Source organism: Xyrauchen texanus, chromosome 25 (assembly GCF_025860055.1).
Source record: "Xyrauchen texanus isolate HMW12.3.18 chromosome 25, RBS_HiC_50CHRs, whole genome shotgun sequence".
In the NCBI taxonomy this organism is placed as follows: Eukaryota; Metazoa; Chordata; class Actinopteri; order Cypriniformes; family Catostomidae; genus Xyrauchen; species Xyrauchen texanus.
The window spans coordinates 5,536,774-5,552,898 of NC_068300.1; the positions used below are offsets into that span (position 1 = coordinate 5,536,774).

At 40.2% G+C, this 16,125-nt stretch overlaps 1 protein-coding gene and 1 pseudogene across 1 annotated transcript in view; both read right to left on the bottom strand.

Annotated features, from left to right (window-relative positions):
* LOC127618907 (zinc finger protein 493-like) overlaps positions 1-12,377 on the bottom strand; it is a 33,788-nt pseudogene extending 21,411 nt beyond the window's left edge.
* The window catches only part of LOC127618560 (zinc finger protein 501-like), a 346,529-nt gene that overhangs the window by 216,980 nt on the left and 113,424 nt on the right, over positions 1-16,125 (bottom strand). The window lies entirely within an intron of this gene.

Genomic DNA, 16,125 nt, shown 5'->3' on the forward strand with positions numbered 1-16,125 from the left:
ACTGTTCTGACCCAAAACCAATTGGATTGCTTTAGAAGACATTGAATAAACCATTGGAGTCTTTTTTGATTGATTATCCATGGAATGGATTACTTTTATAATGCCTTTTGGAGCTTCAAAGTTGTGGCCAAAATTCACTTAAATTATATGGAGCTACAGAGCTGAGATATTCATCTAAAAATCTTCATATTATGCTGTAGAAAGAAAGTCATACATATCCGGGACAGCATGTGAGTAAATGAGAGAATCTTAATTTTTTGGCCAATTATTTGTTTAAGTAAACACTCTGAATACACTATTATAAGCCTTATAAATGCTTTTAGAATAAGTGGAAGACCGATATATCAGTTTTACCAATTAATCAGTACCAATATTTGCTTTTTGGAACTATGAGTTATCTGAAAAAAATAAATGCCGATAGTGTTGTTTTTATTCTTCCATGTTTCTCTATAACCAGCGCTGGAGAAGCCTACAGTTAGAATGGTTTTGTTCTACAGTATAAGAACATCTGAAAAATAATAAACCATATTGCTTATGAAACCTCATCTAATGAAATATATTTAGCCCTTACAAAACCCTTCATCAAGTGAAGTTCATAGGCTATAAAAATATTAATTGAGTTAATACTTAATATAGAGCATTTTAATGGAGCCAATTCTATTTAATTTAAAAATTACAGTCCCCAGTGTGTTTATAGTTAGTCAAAGTTCCGCCATGTGTGCCGGCTCTAACTGTTGTTTATTTTTATCTCCCTCATGTCTCACAGGAGCCATCGGCACAGGTGATCAGCATTTCCATGGGATCAGTCCCATAGAGACGCTGATCAAATTATTGAGTTACATGCCCGCTGCCACCTGCTTTCCCCTAATTGCACTCCCTTTTTATTCCTCGTGTTTCCTCTCCTTCTTTGCCAGTTTATTTTTCCCTGTTACTGTTGACATGTGCACTATTTACGGTGAAGTCTGGACCCAGCAGAGGAGATGACTATGCTCCACCCTCTCTCAACAAGGAGCTTTGCTTGGACAACAACAAGACCAGATTTCTGCTTCTAACCGGGCTTTAGAGGTTATGGCTTCACAGCTAGCAGATCTGACTGTGATGGTTCAGCAGCTCCACTCTCACTCTGATCAGAGTCCAGTGCAAGACACACCCCCACTCCTCTGGCAGCTTCTCTTGCCCCCTGGCGATCAGATGCACATGCCGTTCCTCTACTGCCATTCTCCCAGCTCCTCAGACACTATGAAGATTGCGTATATCATCACACTTCTCTCCGGGAGGGCTGTAAAATGGGGAACAGTGATGTGGTATAACCGGCATCCATGTTGCTTATGAAGCCTTCTCCTCGGAACTTCGCAGAGTGTTTTGCCGAGCAACTCAATGTCAGGAAGCTGGGAGGATAATGTCAGGACTGCCTCAGTGTAATCGATCAGTTGCCGAGTATGCCATTGAATTCTGCACCCTGGTTGCTTTCAGCAATTGGAAGGGTTCTGCTACGTGGGATTTGTTCTTGCAGGACTCTTGGACTCTATTCAAGATGACATTTTCTCTCTGGACCTTCCCCGCATTTCAACGATTTGGTGGACTTAGCCATCCGGGTGGATCACCATTTGACTCAACACAATGTGCATCATCGCCACCACTCTTCCCCTTCATGGACAGTTAAACCTTACTCACAATCCATGTCTGCTTCCAGAGTTTCTGATTCTGCTCCTGCCTTTGAAACTATGCAAGTAGGAAGATTCCCCATGCCCCAAAAGTAAAGGCAACAATGATGTCAAAAGGGTTTGTGTTTTGTCTACATCCGCTCAGGCCACTTTGTTGCCTCCTGTCCGTTTAAATTCAATGCTCGTCAGTAATTAGGGGGTTACTGGCGAGCACGACACCCTTAGGCAAAGCCCCTGTACATCGAACGCTTCTTATGATAGTCATGTTATCTCAGCCCTGGTCGATTCCGGCACCAAAGGGAATTTCATTGAGCCAAAATACCGGCTTCCAAATGCCGGCTTCCAGGGATCCCATTGGACGAGCCAATCACCGCCCACATGCTAAGCGTTACGCCCCTTGCAGTCATAACCCATACCACTAAGCCGGGCAAATTTTATCTCAGGAAACTACACTGAACAGCTGTTATTCTACGTCATATGATCCCCATCAACCCCTTTTGTGCTGGGACACCCTTGGTTGGTTACACAACCCACACATAGATTGGGCAACCAACACTGTACTTGCCTGGAGCTCTTTTTATTCTTCATATTGTCTTAAGTCTGCTGTCTCCCCTTTCCAGTCTTGTGTTTCATTGCAGGATGAGCCAGTTGATCTGTCAGGAGTGCCACAATCTGAGGGTGGTTTTCAGCAAGTCCCGTGCCACTACCCTCCCTCTTCATCGCCCGTTTGACTGTGCGATTGAACTGCTTCATGGCAGTATTCACTCTCGGCTCCCAAGAGGGAGGCTATGAACAGGTTTTTACTGATTTTACTAACATTACTGATTCTTTGGCAGCTGGTCTCATCTGCCCTCCTCATTGCCCACAGGGGCAGGGATCTTCTTTGTGGAGAAGAAAGATGGCTCGCTAAACCCTGCACAGATTATCGGGGGCTGAATGAAATCACAGTAAAGAATCATTATCCTTTGCCATTGATGTTCTCACCTTCAAGCTCTTGCATCCATTTTTATGAAGTTTGACTTATGCAACACTTGGTTCATATCAGGAAGGGGTATGAGTGGAAGAAGGCATTTAACACTCATAGGGAGCACTTTGAATACTTGGTTATGCCTTTCGGATTGGTCAACACCCCCTTCCCCTCTTCCAGGGGCTCGTGAATGGCGTAGACATGGTCAATCATTTTGTCTTCGTTTATCTTGACGACATTCTGATCTTCTCCCAGAATATGCAGGACCATATGCAGCATATCAGGCAGGTGCTTTAGCGCACCTGCCTTCTGTTAGAGAACCGGCAGTTTGTCAAGACAGAGAAGTGTGCTTTTCAAACAAATTTGGTTCTGTTCCTGGGGTTCATCGTTTATTTGAGGGAATACATCTGGGCCCAGCTAAAGTAAAAGCCATCTCAGTGTGGCCAGATTCTCGCAAGACATTGCAGAGGTTTCTGGGGTTCGCCAACTTTTATCGGAGGTTTATTCAGTAACTATAGTCAACTTGTTCTGCCTCTGACAGATCTCACCTCCACACACACTGTCCTTAGTTGGCCATGCAGGCTGAAGCCATGTTTTCTATACTCAAGAAGCGGGTTTCCACCACACCCATTTTAATTACTCCAGACTCTGCTAGTCAGTTTGTTGTGGAGGTGGATACGTCTAAGGTCGATGTTGGAGTAGTCCTGTCACAGCGCACTCACTCGGATGGAAGGATGCATCCGTGTGCATTCTTTTCGCATCGGTTGACCCCCATGGAACGGAAATACAAAGTAGGTAACCAATTGGCCCAATTGTTATGTCCCACCCCAGTCTAGGGTTGGGGAGGAGTAACAAAATTAAAAGGTTTGTTGTTCCCCTTCTCCCATCTCAGTGCTAAATGATCACTTAAGTTTAAAATCCAAAACAAATCATTTATTTAAACAGAACAAGAGAAGGAAGTCAAAAAGGCTTCAGGAGAGGGCAAAGGCCAAAACAACAAACAAAACTTAAATATCTGTTGGAGAGTCAAATAGCTGTTGGGGAGTCAAAACTACCTTACCAACCAAAGAAAAAGTGCAAATAAACAACATTTACTTCCCTACCTCACTAACCAAAACACAGGAGAAAAGATAAAAGGTTGAACAAAATGGCACCCACCTCCCTACATCTTCCACACTTAACTAGTATTTACAATATTTACACAATGATTAAGGTTCAACTCACCATTTACAACAATAGATGATGACCACAACAACACTATGTAGCAGCAATACATCAATACATCTGGGATGGGGGGGTTCCATTGCAGTGAAGATCTGCTTGGGATTTATCCTGTTTTTCCTCTCCTCACCAACCAATCCAGACAGGGGAGTGATTGGTAATCATCACTGCAGACACCTGATGTTAATCTGCCTGCAAGAAGGCCAGAGGAAGAGAGAGATAGAGAGAAACAACACAGGAAAACCACAACACAAAGTGGACAAAATCTCCAATTCCCATAAGACCAATGCCTTACACCTATAGATGTAAGTCAACAAAATATGTTGACAATGGAAGGAACCAAAAAAAATACGTCCTGGGACGTAACACCCCCACCCTTAAATTACAAACCTGGGTTTGTAACTAAACGGTCAATAAGGTCAGCACACAACTTAATCTCCAGTGTGCACAGTGTATCAGCAACAACATCTTCTGCAAATACACACAGGAGATTTGAGCATCCTTTTTGACCAGTCCATCCACCTCAGGACTAGAAGCAGTCGTAGCGACAGGAGTGGAAACAGCAGGTAAAATTTTAGTCAACATCTCCTGAAACAAAGGTTTTGGACATATTCTTTCATTTGAAGTTAGGGGTGACAATGAGTGGTCAGTATCACAAGGCATTATATTGATACAGTAGGGATCAGACTTCAACATTGGTTTAAAGGGGGATTGCACTACAGACTACATAACAGGTTCAATGCCAATTTCAGTTTCAACAGCCAATTTGCTCCCAATAGGATTTGACTCAGAAACCAGGAATGAGTCAGAGAGATCCACATCATCTCTGAACTTCAGCAATTGTGTGCACATCAGTTCACAGGCAGGCAATGCTGATCGAGGCGGTTTAGAAATGTCAGACTGATCACAGGCATCAGGCTCATTTACAACAACTGGACAGGGGAAAAACCATAACCCCTGCTAGATCACTCTCAAAGATGATACTCACGCCATCTACCAGTAACGGAGAGCACACACCTAGCTTACATGGACCTGTGATGATATCAGACTTCACATATACATTGTGTGAAAGCACTTTGACACAGCCCAAGTCAGCACCTTGAATTAACACATTGGTGCTAATTAGTGGAGGAGTCTCAAAAAAAAGCAAAACACTTTCGAGAATGAGCAACTGTGCTACTCCCGTGTCTCTCAATATCAAGATGGGCTTGGACACAGAATTGTTAGAGAGAGAGACACAGAACCAGTCAAAAGACAGGGTTTGTACACAGAGGGTTTGGACCACAAACAAGGAGGAACAGCAACAGAAACGATCCCGGACGAGCCCCCAGTTGTTATCGGTACCTTTGAGACCCTGGTCGCACATCGCCATGGGTTTTGTAACTGGTCTCCCTCCTCCAATGGCAACACAGCTGTTTTGATTGTAGTGGCCCTGTTCTCAAAGGAGGCTCACTTTATTCCCCTCCCCAAATTATCAGCAGTAGCAGGCAATCACGTCTTCCGTATTCATGGCTTCCCAGTCAATGCGGTTTCTGACAGAGGCCCCAAGATTGTGTTTCGGTTTTGGGCAGAGTTCAACTGACAGCTGAGGGTGACAGTTAGTTTGTCTTCTGGGTTTCATCCCCAGACAAATGGGCAGGTGCAGCTAGCGAACCAAGAACTGGAGTTGACCCTGCGATGTATGGCCTCCCATATCCTGTCTTCTTGGAGCGAGAATTTGGTTTGGGTTGAGTATGCTCATAACTCGTTGTTATCGCCGTTTACAGGATTGTCACCCTTCCAGTGTAGCCTCGGCTACCAACCCCTTCTGTTCCCCGCTCAAGAGCCCGATGCTCAGGGTCTGTTTGTCCATGCATTTTTGCAGAGGTGCGGATGTACCTGGAAAGCAGCCAGAGAAGGCTTGTTACGGACTGGCGCTTGGGATAAGAGGTCAGCAGACCGACACCTGTCTAAACCCCCAGATTACGCGCCCGGGCAGAAGGCTTGGTTGTCCTCTCAGGACATCCCACTCTGTCCCCCTCACGTAAACTGGGCCCCAAAATCATCAGACCGTTTCCCATCACCAAGGTCATTAGTCCGGTGGCAATCTGCCTCAAATTATTACCTCATCTTTGTCATGTTTACCAGGTGTTTTTCTGGTTAATTCGGGGATTTTGGTTAAACAATAAACAATTTGGAATCTTGTACATAGTGGCTCTCAACAATACAGCTAACACTGCTAGTTTTACATTAGAAATCCTGCATTTACTGTGCATTTCAGAGGCTTTATATGGAGTTAGGATGAAAACAAGGTGCATGTCAGCACAATGGAGGTTAAGTCATTCATTAAATAGGGAGCATCCTATAGCTTTCCCTTGAAGCCAAGGGCATTGACTCCAAACTTCCGGTCAAAAGTTCAGTTTCAGGCTGCAGATGATGTTTGGACCACTCAACATGTTTGGCAGACATGGGACAATGGTAATCGGTACTAAAATGTATAATTTATAATTTAAATGTTATTTTAATATGGCGGTCAGTGATTGGATGATACTAGCCTATTAGTTATACTAATAACTGGCTTTCACTTGTTTGTTTACCTGTGCAAAGAGATAAAATTTAGATTTTGTTGCCAAAGTAGAAAAAACAAGTCAAATCATTTTTATTTGTATAAATATTTGTTTCAGCTTTTCCCAATACATATAGTTCAAAAGCAGTTCTACAGAAAATCAGATGTAATGTCTGTAACATCTAAAAAAAATGAATAACCAACATTGCAGGAAACATAATAAACAATTTGATAAAATCTGACTTTCTATAGCTTGGTATTATTTAAAACTTCAGAAATTAGTCCTGCTGTCTTCATATGAGGGCATACATTTTTAGGAAAATTATTTACTCTAGAATTTGTATTATTTTGCGCATGTTTATTAGGTGCTACTACTTACAAATCAAAAAGGGAAATGGAAAATGAACACAGCAGTCACGCTCGGGTATCAGCGAGTAGCGCACGCAGACTATTTCATTATCTCGAAGGCCTTTGTGGTTTAATAATAGCAAAAGTCATATTGCTATTTTTTCAATTAATTTTGCAGCCCCAGTAGTGACCCTGTACTTTTATCGTTCATCTTAGTTTTTTTGTACATAGAAGGTTCCCTCAGAACCGGCTGTTCATCAGCTTGTAGCTCAGGGTCACTTGTAGACGAGAGTTGCCCCACAATATCTGACTTTATGTTTGTTCTAGAAATCCAACCCATACAGGAAAGCAATATAGAAAAAAAGTGTTCTTTATTTATTTTTTTAAAATATTTTTCTTAAATCCGACGGCAAGAGAACATCAACACTTTTTTATTTCTTTGTTTTTGATCCAGAAGCAGTGCAGCTCCGCATCTAAACAATGGTGCAGGAAACACTGGAGTACGTACATCTTTAAAAGACAACAGAGCTGTTATAAAGAAAGAAACATACCTGAAGGAATAAAATGAGCATTTTCATCTATCTGTTGTTCCTCTAATGTGGTATCTTGTTTTATCTCCTTCTGCTTTGCTTCAGTCTTCACTGGTATCTGCAGCATCTGCTGTTCTCCAGATTTACAAACAGAAGCCAGAGACACTGTGGCGGTTTGATCATCATCATCATATTCATCACAGTGTTGTTCCTCTGCTGCGGTTTCTCCTCTAATCTTCATCAGGTTCCTGCAGTCCAGCAGCTTTACTGAACACATCTTCACTGGTATCTGCAGCATCTGCTGTTCTCCAGCATTACAGACAGAAGTCAGAGACTCTGTTGAGGTTTGATAATCTTGATCATCATCGTGTTGTTCCTCTAGTACGTTTTTCTCCTCCAGCTTCACTTCAAACGTCAATGGTATCTGCAGCATCTGTTGTTCTCCAGCATTACAAACAGAAGCCAGAGATTCTGTGGATGTTTGATAACCCTGATTAGTGTCAAACACACACACACACACACACACTGTTGCCAATAAACATCCTGTAGAAAAAAATTACTTTACTAGTAAATAGCATGACCTGGTTACTATAGAAATATTGTTGGCTGCTGTAACCAGCGTTTTGGTGGAAACCATGGTTTTACTATAGTAAAAAAAAACACACTGTAGCCAATAAACCATACTGTAGTAAAACCATGGGTTTACTTTTGTGGTTACCGAAAACGGCAAGTCACCAAACCGCCACATACGGTGATTATAATCTTCGATTACGATCATTAATACGCCACAGACAGAAAAACAACATGTACCGAACAATACAAACACATCAGAACAAATAAAAACTCATTAAGTTAAACAAATTCAAAACGTTGTGACTGAGCTCTCAAATTCTTCTTTCAACTTCTTATGTTCAATGGCACTTTTCCTTCTACTGGACTGGAGTGTGCAAGTCACTTCAAAGAGAAATGTCTTGTGGACCCATTCAAAAATGTATCTTTCCTTTACAAAGGTGAAATAATATGAAAAAGACTGGCCATGAAATTAAAAAGAGCACCAAGATGCAAGAAGTCGTTATTGTGTTTCATATTTAGGTGTCCTCATAAATAATTTGCTAAGTCATGTAATTTATAAGAGAAACACAGAAGAAGAGAAATCATCGTGTTGGTATCTTGACGTCTCTGATCCACTCCATTGAGAGTCATTGTCTAAAAACTAGGGCTGGGATAAACGATTATTTTTTAAACGATTAATCTAGCGATTTATTTTTTCGATGCATCGATTAATCTAACGATTATTTTTTTTCAGTCCGATTTGATTTCGATTAGATTAATCGACTTGTGACAACACCGGTAATACCGGTTTCATCGGGGGTGGGGGTGTATAAAATGTAAAAAAAAAAACATTTGCCGGGAGTTTGATTGACTGGCGATCTGATCAATCAATCATAATACACCATTTTTGTCCGACACGTTGTCAGTGTCCTCTATGTATTTTTCACGACATTCATTCATAGCTATAAGCGCATTATTAATAGCTATAAGCGAAAACTTTAGGTGTCGACACCGTATTATAGCCTACTCCAACATCGAGGTGCAAAGTAGGGAGTTGAAAAAAAACTTACGGTGCTCTGTCATCTGCAGCTGCAACCGGTGGCGCCTCTTCAGATGCTGATGCATTGACGTGGTGCTAGAATGGAAGGCCATCTCCATTTTGCAAAGACGACATATCACGGAATTGTTTCCTTTTAAATTAAAGAATTCCCATACTTTAGAGGAACGAGTGCATGCCGCCTTGCACTTCTGATAGTCTGAGGAGCCACTCGTGTTACTACTACTCGCCGGCGCCGCCATCTTTGTTTTGGATCCGACGAATCGACGTGCATATTTTGCGTCGACGTATTTTTTGCATCGACGTCATCCCAGCCCTACTAAAAACCAGTGTCTGTCATTGCCTATGGCATGGGTAACTTGCACATCTGTGAGGACACATTAATGCAGAACTATATGTACAGTGGTAAACACTTGACAGTCCCAACATTTTTGTAGTGTTGAGCGTGTTGCAATAATCTGAATTTAAGACTGAAAAAAGGCTCATGACATGGCCATGAAAAGATGTAAAAAGGTACAGTATTAGCTCAAATGCTATGCAGATTTCTTGCTGTCTACTTCTTTCTAAAGCCCAAAGTGAAACTTGTTTGCAAACTATCGAACACTTATAGCCTTTCAAATTTGACTGAGTGCTTATGTTGGCACTTGGCAGTTGATGCATGCATGCTAAAACCAGGGTTGGACTGGGAAGAGAAATCGGCCCGGGATTTTACATGGCAACTGGCCCAAAACTTGAAAGATGTTGAGTTTTCTGCATGTCACAGCGCCATTTTGTGGTCCGTTCTGCATAACGCGGCGGTACATTTTAGCTTATCATGGCCCATTCGGCCCGTTTCACGGCCAATCCGCCAGACCACTCGGTTCTACATTTACATTTACGCATTTGGCAGACGCTTTTATCCAAAGCGACTTACAGTGCCCTAATTACAGGTGCCCCGGAGCAACCTGGAGTTATGTGCCTTGCTCAAGCTGTGGGGATAAAGATTACTACTCACATTAGTTTTTTTAGGAATTGGAACAAGATTGGATGTTTTCCCACATTGCTGGAATTTTTGATGAGGACAGAGACAAAGAAATGTTTTTATGAAAAACTAAGCACAACTGATAAGCATAGACTTTCAGGGTGAGTGGATGTTAGCCTTAAGGCATTTTAACTGCTATCAAACCTCATCAACATTATTTACAATAGCTGGGCTACTGTCCTCAGGACTGCTCTGTGCAAGAGATGTGAGGATGCTCTCATGAGAAGCAGAAAAATCTTCAAACCTTGCAAAGAATTGCTTTGCCTCCTTTACATTTATCCCAGAACTCAAGAAAACGGTTATTTGTAGTCCCATAACCAGTAACCGATTTCATGCCATTCCAAAGACCCCTTATGTTACAATTGGACATCTGTCCTTCAACCCTTATATTTATGTTTACCCAGCTTGATATTGCTTTCAGCTCTTTTTGAGCAATTTCAATCTTATCTTTATTACCACTAAAGAATACAGCTTTTAAAGAATTCCTATTAATAGCAGATTTGACCTCCCTTGACACCCACGGTTTATTTTTAGGGAAAATTTGTATTAATTTACAGGGAATGACACACTCGACAAAGTAATTAATATAACAGGTGACTTTGTCAGAGATACTGTCCAGATCATTGCCATCATCTAAGAACACAGTACAGTCTGTGCAATCAAAGCACCCTCTTAACTTTTCACAAGCATCCACGACCATACATGCACACATGTAATCGTCTGCTTCCGAGCCACAGGAAAATATCTGTATGTCTGAGATATCAAATTATGATCTGTTTCCCCAGAGGGGGAAGCAACTTTGAAACAAAACTCTCCTTAATGTTCATATAGAACAGATCGACAGTTTTATCACCCTTCGTAAGACATGACATAATTTCTTTAAATGAGGGCAGGGTAGCAGAGAAAGAGCAATGGGTAAAATCCCCATTAATAATAACCAACGCATCTGGCGAGAACCGTTGCAAGTCATGGCTGACCCTCGAAATTGTCTCTGTGGCCAACTTCCCATTACCCGATGGAGGAATATAAGCCACTTGTACAATCACATGAGAGAACGCTCTTGGCAAATAGTAATGTCGGCAACTTACATTATTTTTCTCTCTCAATGTTTGGGTCACAAACTATCTTCTTCACCGTGACATGACCAGAATGACACCATCTATCAGACACCTCCACCCTGTTTTTTTGACAGTCCTCACCGGATCTCTATCTATCCTGTGTTGTGAAAAACCTTCCATTTTCACATGACCCTCTGGTATCCTGTCCGATAGCGAAGTTTCCGTAAAACACAGTAGGCTACTCTGTTGGTACACGCGATCATACTGCAAATAACCTGTCAATTCATCTGCTTTATTAACCAAAGAGTGGACATTCCCCATGATAACTGAGGGTAGCACAGGTTTGTACCTCCGCTACCTGTTCCTGACCCGGACCCCTCCTCTGCTGCCTCTCTTGAGCTGGATTTCCGACAAGTCAACATCAAAATCCAATCTGCCTGATGCAAAAGGCTGTAGCTGCAGAAGCTCCTCCCGACTATAGGTGATGAAAGGTGGGCCTGGTTCATTCCCAGCTTGTAGGCCTAGTGTTTGAGTGGCTCTCCAAACAATTATTACCCAAAGCCACAGAAGGTGAACCAAAGTGCGATTATTGAAAGCAACCATAATCGTGTCATCAAAGTTCGATCCCACTGATAATCATAAATCAAAAGTCATTCAAAAAGTATTAAAGACACCCACAAAAAAAAACATGAATGGCAAACGCACAGGTGGCAGAGTAACCGACAATGGGGCGCTGCTTCACTCCAATTATCTCCAAGCTATTACTATGATTTTACTACAAATATCATGATTAAACTATGGTTACTGTAGTAATACGATGGTGATTTTTATTAAGGGCAAACATGTTGGAATTGTTTACCAAATAGAGTACACTTACTTGAGATTTGGCAGTAATATATATTTTTCGGAACATAGCAAATACCGAGCCGTACCAAAACTGTGACCCTAAAACCGTGATTCAAACCGAACCATGAGAAATGTGAACCATTCGGGTGAGTACATAATGACAATTTAATTTTTGGCTGAAGAATTCCTTTAATGCCATAATTAATGAATTTGTTCATGTCAAATTAAGACTAAAACTCTAAGCACTGATACTGCAGAACTTACATGACTTTGGAAAAATTTTAATAGAGAGATGAACCTTTTAAAAGACAACTGAACACTTTAAAAACAATAATAACAGGGAACTTTTTAGTTTGACTTTTGTGTGATAAAGATTCTGCCATGACAGTCGATTGACATGAAAATGTAAAACTTTAAAGGAAGAAGCATACCTGGATGAATAAAATGACCATCTTCATCATTGTGCTCCTCTTCCTTTATCTGTTTCACTTCAATCTTCACTGGTATCTGCAGCATCTGCTGTTCTCCAGCATTACAGACAGAAGTCAGAGACTCTGTGGAGGTTTGATCACCCTGATTACCGCCAGTAGAACAGAGTAAAGTGAGCTGTGAGTCCTGTGTGTCTCTGGATCTCTGTTCAGAGAGTTTGTCCAGCAGTCGCTGTGGTGTGGACTGATCTCTGCCGCTCCACACTGAATCCTGACATTCTGTGGAGGTCCCATCAGTCACACACACTGAAGATTGACAGGAAACCTTTTCCAGCTCCTGACAAACACAACACAATCACATCTGTACCGTTCATCATAGCACATCATTTAAAAGCTTACAATCTCAACTTTAAGGATGAAATGAATGTTTAACCTGTAACCTGTCGTCTCTCTCCATCAGTTTTGTCTTCAGTGACGTCACCTCTTTCTTCAGCTGAGAGATTTCTGTGATGAAATCATCAATATCCAGCATGGACAGATCAGTTCCTACTGATTTACAGCAGATCACATCCACCTGCTCCCTCATGATGAACATCTGAACACAAAAAAACATCATCATTATAATAGATTGACATTCATCAGACTTAAAAAGATAATTATAGGATATCTTCAGCTGAGATATTACTGAGATGGTAAATATATAAATATGTGCCTTGAGTTTGGGTTCATTTACCTGACAGTAGGAATATTATCAGGTGTTAGCCCACAGTAACCTTTATTCAACAAAAATCGCCTTCATTGAACTCATTTCCAATCAGCCGCTGGATACGAGCTCATAAATCAGTAATAAAAGATGATATTCAGATGTTTCTGCTCGTTTCTCCAGTAGAATTCTGGATCTCCTAAAATGATAGACATATTATGAATTAAGTTGTCCTCCGGTGTAATATATGATTTAATGATAATGATATTAGGAAACAAACTGGCCATGTTTGCCTTCAGATATTCATAGATATAAATTATTAATATCCTAGTGAAAATAATAACTGTAAAATCTGTTAATAAGTAGAAACAAACAATTTCACTAAAATCACAATCTCAACTCAGTAATGTGTGAATTCATGTATAGTCAGAATATTTTAACACTATAGAAATAAGATTAATAATTACATTTTAGGTTGATTTCCTAAAGCACCTTAGTGTAAAAAACCCTCTCAAATTCACAAGGTTCCAGATGCTTGATCCATTCCAAACTAACTTGTATAAACAGTGTTATTTTTATAAGCATTTTAACCCTATATACAACATATAACCTCGTTCATTGAACTAATTTACAGTCAGCCGTTTGATTTATCAGAAATTAAACATTAGGCCTACTGCAAAAACTCAGATTTCTTCTCGTTTTTCCTGAAACTGAATATTTGAAGGTTCTGTCACAAAACCGCCACATACAACGATAAAAAGCTTATTTTATAAGCAATAAAACGCCAAAGAGAACAACAACATGCACAATAATATAAATCTCACACATGACACAAAAAACATTGAACATTTACCGCTCAAACTGCGAGTTCTTCTTGTGTTTAATGAAGGTTAGCAAAACAACTTCTGGCGATTTCCCGCCAACTACTGGACTGGAGTGTGTATGAGTTTAGGGAAAATACTTTTTTATTTATTTATATGTATATTCTATACTACTGTATGTGTGTGTTTTAAAATTCATGCATTAAAAGGACAAAATCTTAAAAAGCTTTAATGTCAATGGAAATATTTTCTGTGCTAATGTCAATGCAAATCAATAGACAAATCCTTAGAAAATGAACATCAGACAAGATGTAAACACAGCAGGCCAGATGATTCAACAAGCTCATTGAGATTATTTATTATTATCTAATTGTCATTAACATGATTTAACATGTATGTTCAATCTGTCAGGACAGGTTGCTAAAGATCCATTTACATTTTTACATTTTTGCATTTGGCAGACACTTTTATCCAAAGCGACTTACAGTGCAATTATTACAGGGACAATCCCCCCGGAGCAACCTGGAGTTAAGTGTCTTACTCAAGGACACAATGGTGGTGGCCGTGAGGTTAGAACCTGTAACCTTCTGATTAACAACCCTGTGCTTTAACCACTACGCCACCACAAATCCATTTAAGGTAGCGGTTCTTAAACTTCCCCTGCCCAGGGCCCAAATGAGACATTTTGTGTTTTCCTGGGACCCACTCTTACAAAAATGTGAAATATACTTTATTTGCTCTATCCATTAATGTATACACTTTTTATTTGATGAAAATAATTGGTATATAAAATATTTATTTGATCCCAGCGTGGGAGATGCGTGAGGAAGCTGAGTTAGGGTCGCCGTTATTTTAGCGTCACCGGAATCTCCGAAAAGAACACATCACGACTAATGTTATAATGTTACCTGCTGTAATAGGGCTATTGTGCATGACAGTGGACTTTATTGGTATCAGAATCCGCCAAAGGACATGGACTGATTATTATCCTGGTGTGACTTTGCGGCCGCTGGAATGACCCGCGCCTGCACTTCATACATAGGGAGGGGTCTTGCCGACCCAGGACAAGGGAAGTGTTTTAAATGATTATATGTAACATTGTATGGATGTATTGTCTGTCTCTGTCCCCAGTGCGGGAACTGTATTGGGAAAGGGATCAGGGAGGGGAGGGTGTTGCGTCCTATGGGGGTGCGGTGAATTGGGGTAAAACTGTGAATGAATTGAGTGGATCTTGAGTTGGCTGTTGTGTTTTTATAACCTGTGCTGCATCGCAGTATTTGTATTGCAGCCTGGACTTATTAATCTGATGTTTAATAAAGTAAACTGTCTTTGTGAAATAGTCTGAGTGGTTGTGTGATTTATCTTCTGGCATTGACAAGTAGGCCTAATGAAATAACATAACTGTTACACTTGCTAAAGATTTGACAAATGCAATGTGTTTAACAACACGTCTTAAACATGAGAGACAAAAGCGGTTATAAAAGCAATGGATACATGAGACCATTGAATTGAATCTGAAGCGTTATAGAGAGAGAATGCCAATATGTGACTGATGAAAATGATAGAATTAAACTTAAAAAAAGTACAATGCTCAGAACTATGCAACCAACAAGCAACATCGCATCAACATAAAAGAACAGATCGACAGAAGTATGCCAATATCAAACAGCTACAAATGATATAACTATTTCTTCTTTTCGTTGTAAAAAGCAGGCTGAACGGTGTGTTGTTTACACTTTCAAACCATATGTTTGTTTACTTCTGTAAGGGGTTAAACCGTTTCATTAGGTAATACGAAGTTTATACACGTGTATTATTCGGTAGTCAATCTAAAAATATTTTATTTTAAGCCATAGTAAAAAACTCATTACATTACAGATTTGAAAACACAACCCATTTAAAACAGACTGTCTAGTGTATTTTGTGTGCAAATGTCACCGATGAGACACGTTTGTGTGCGAGACGGCAGCGGGTGTTTAACAAGTGCATTACTCTTTTAAAATGATATTTTTTCCAAGCTAATGTTTGGCATTAGTTTAGCAAACACTTTTATTTCACTAAAACACAATAATATATATTTTTTTAGCTATAGCTCTAACAACAAATATCTTACATTTTTACCTTTAACAATGTTTCCAAATCAGTGGATATTGGTTGTGAAGCAAACTCATTCAGATTTTCACTTTTAAAGATAAGGAATAAATGGTGTTACGAAAGATTACGTTTAACATTAGTTTAACAAACACGGTTATGTTACTAAATTGCAGTAACACATTTAAATGCTAATTTAGATGTATCTTTAGCACAAAGATTCTTAAATTTATTAAAGACATGAAAAGTATCTTTCTAAAACGATGTGTAAAG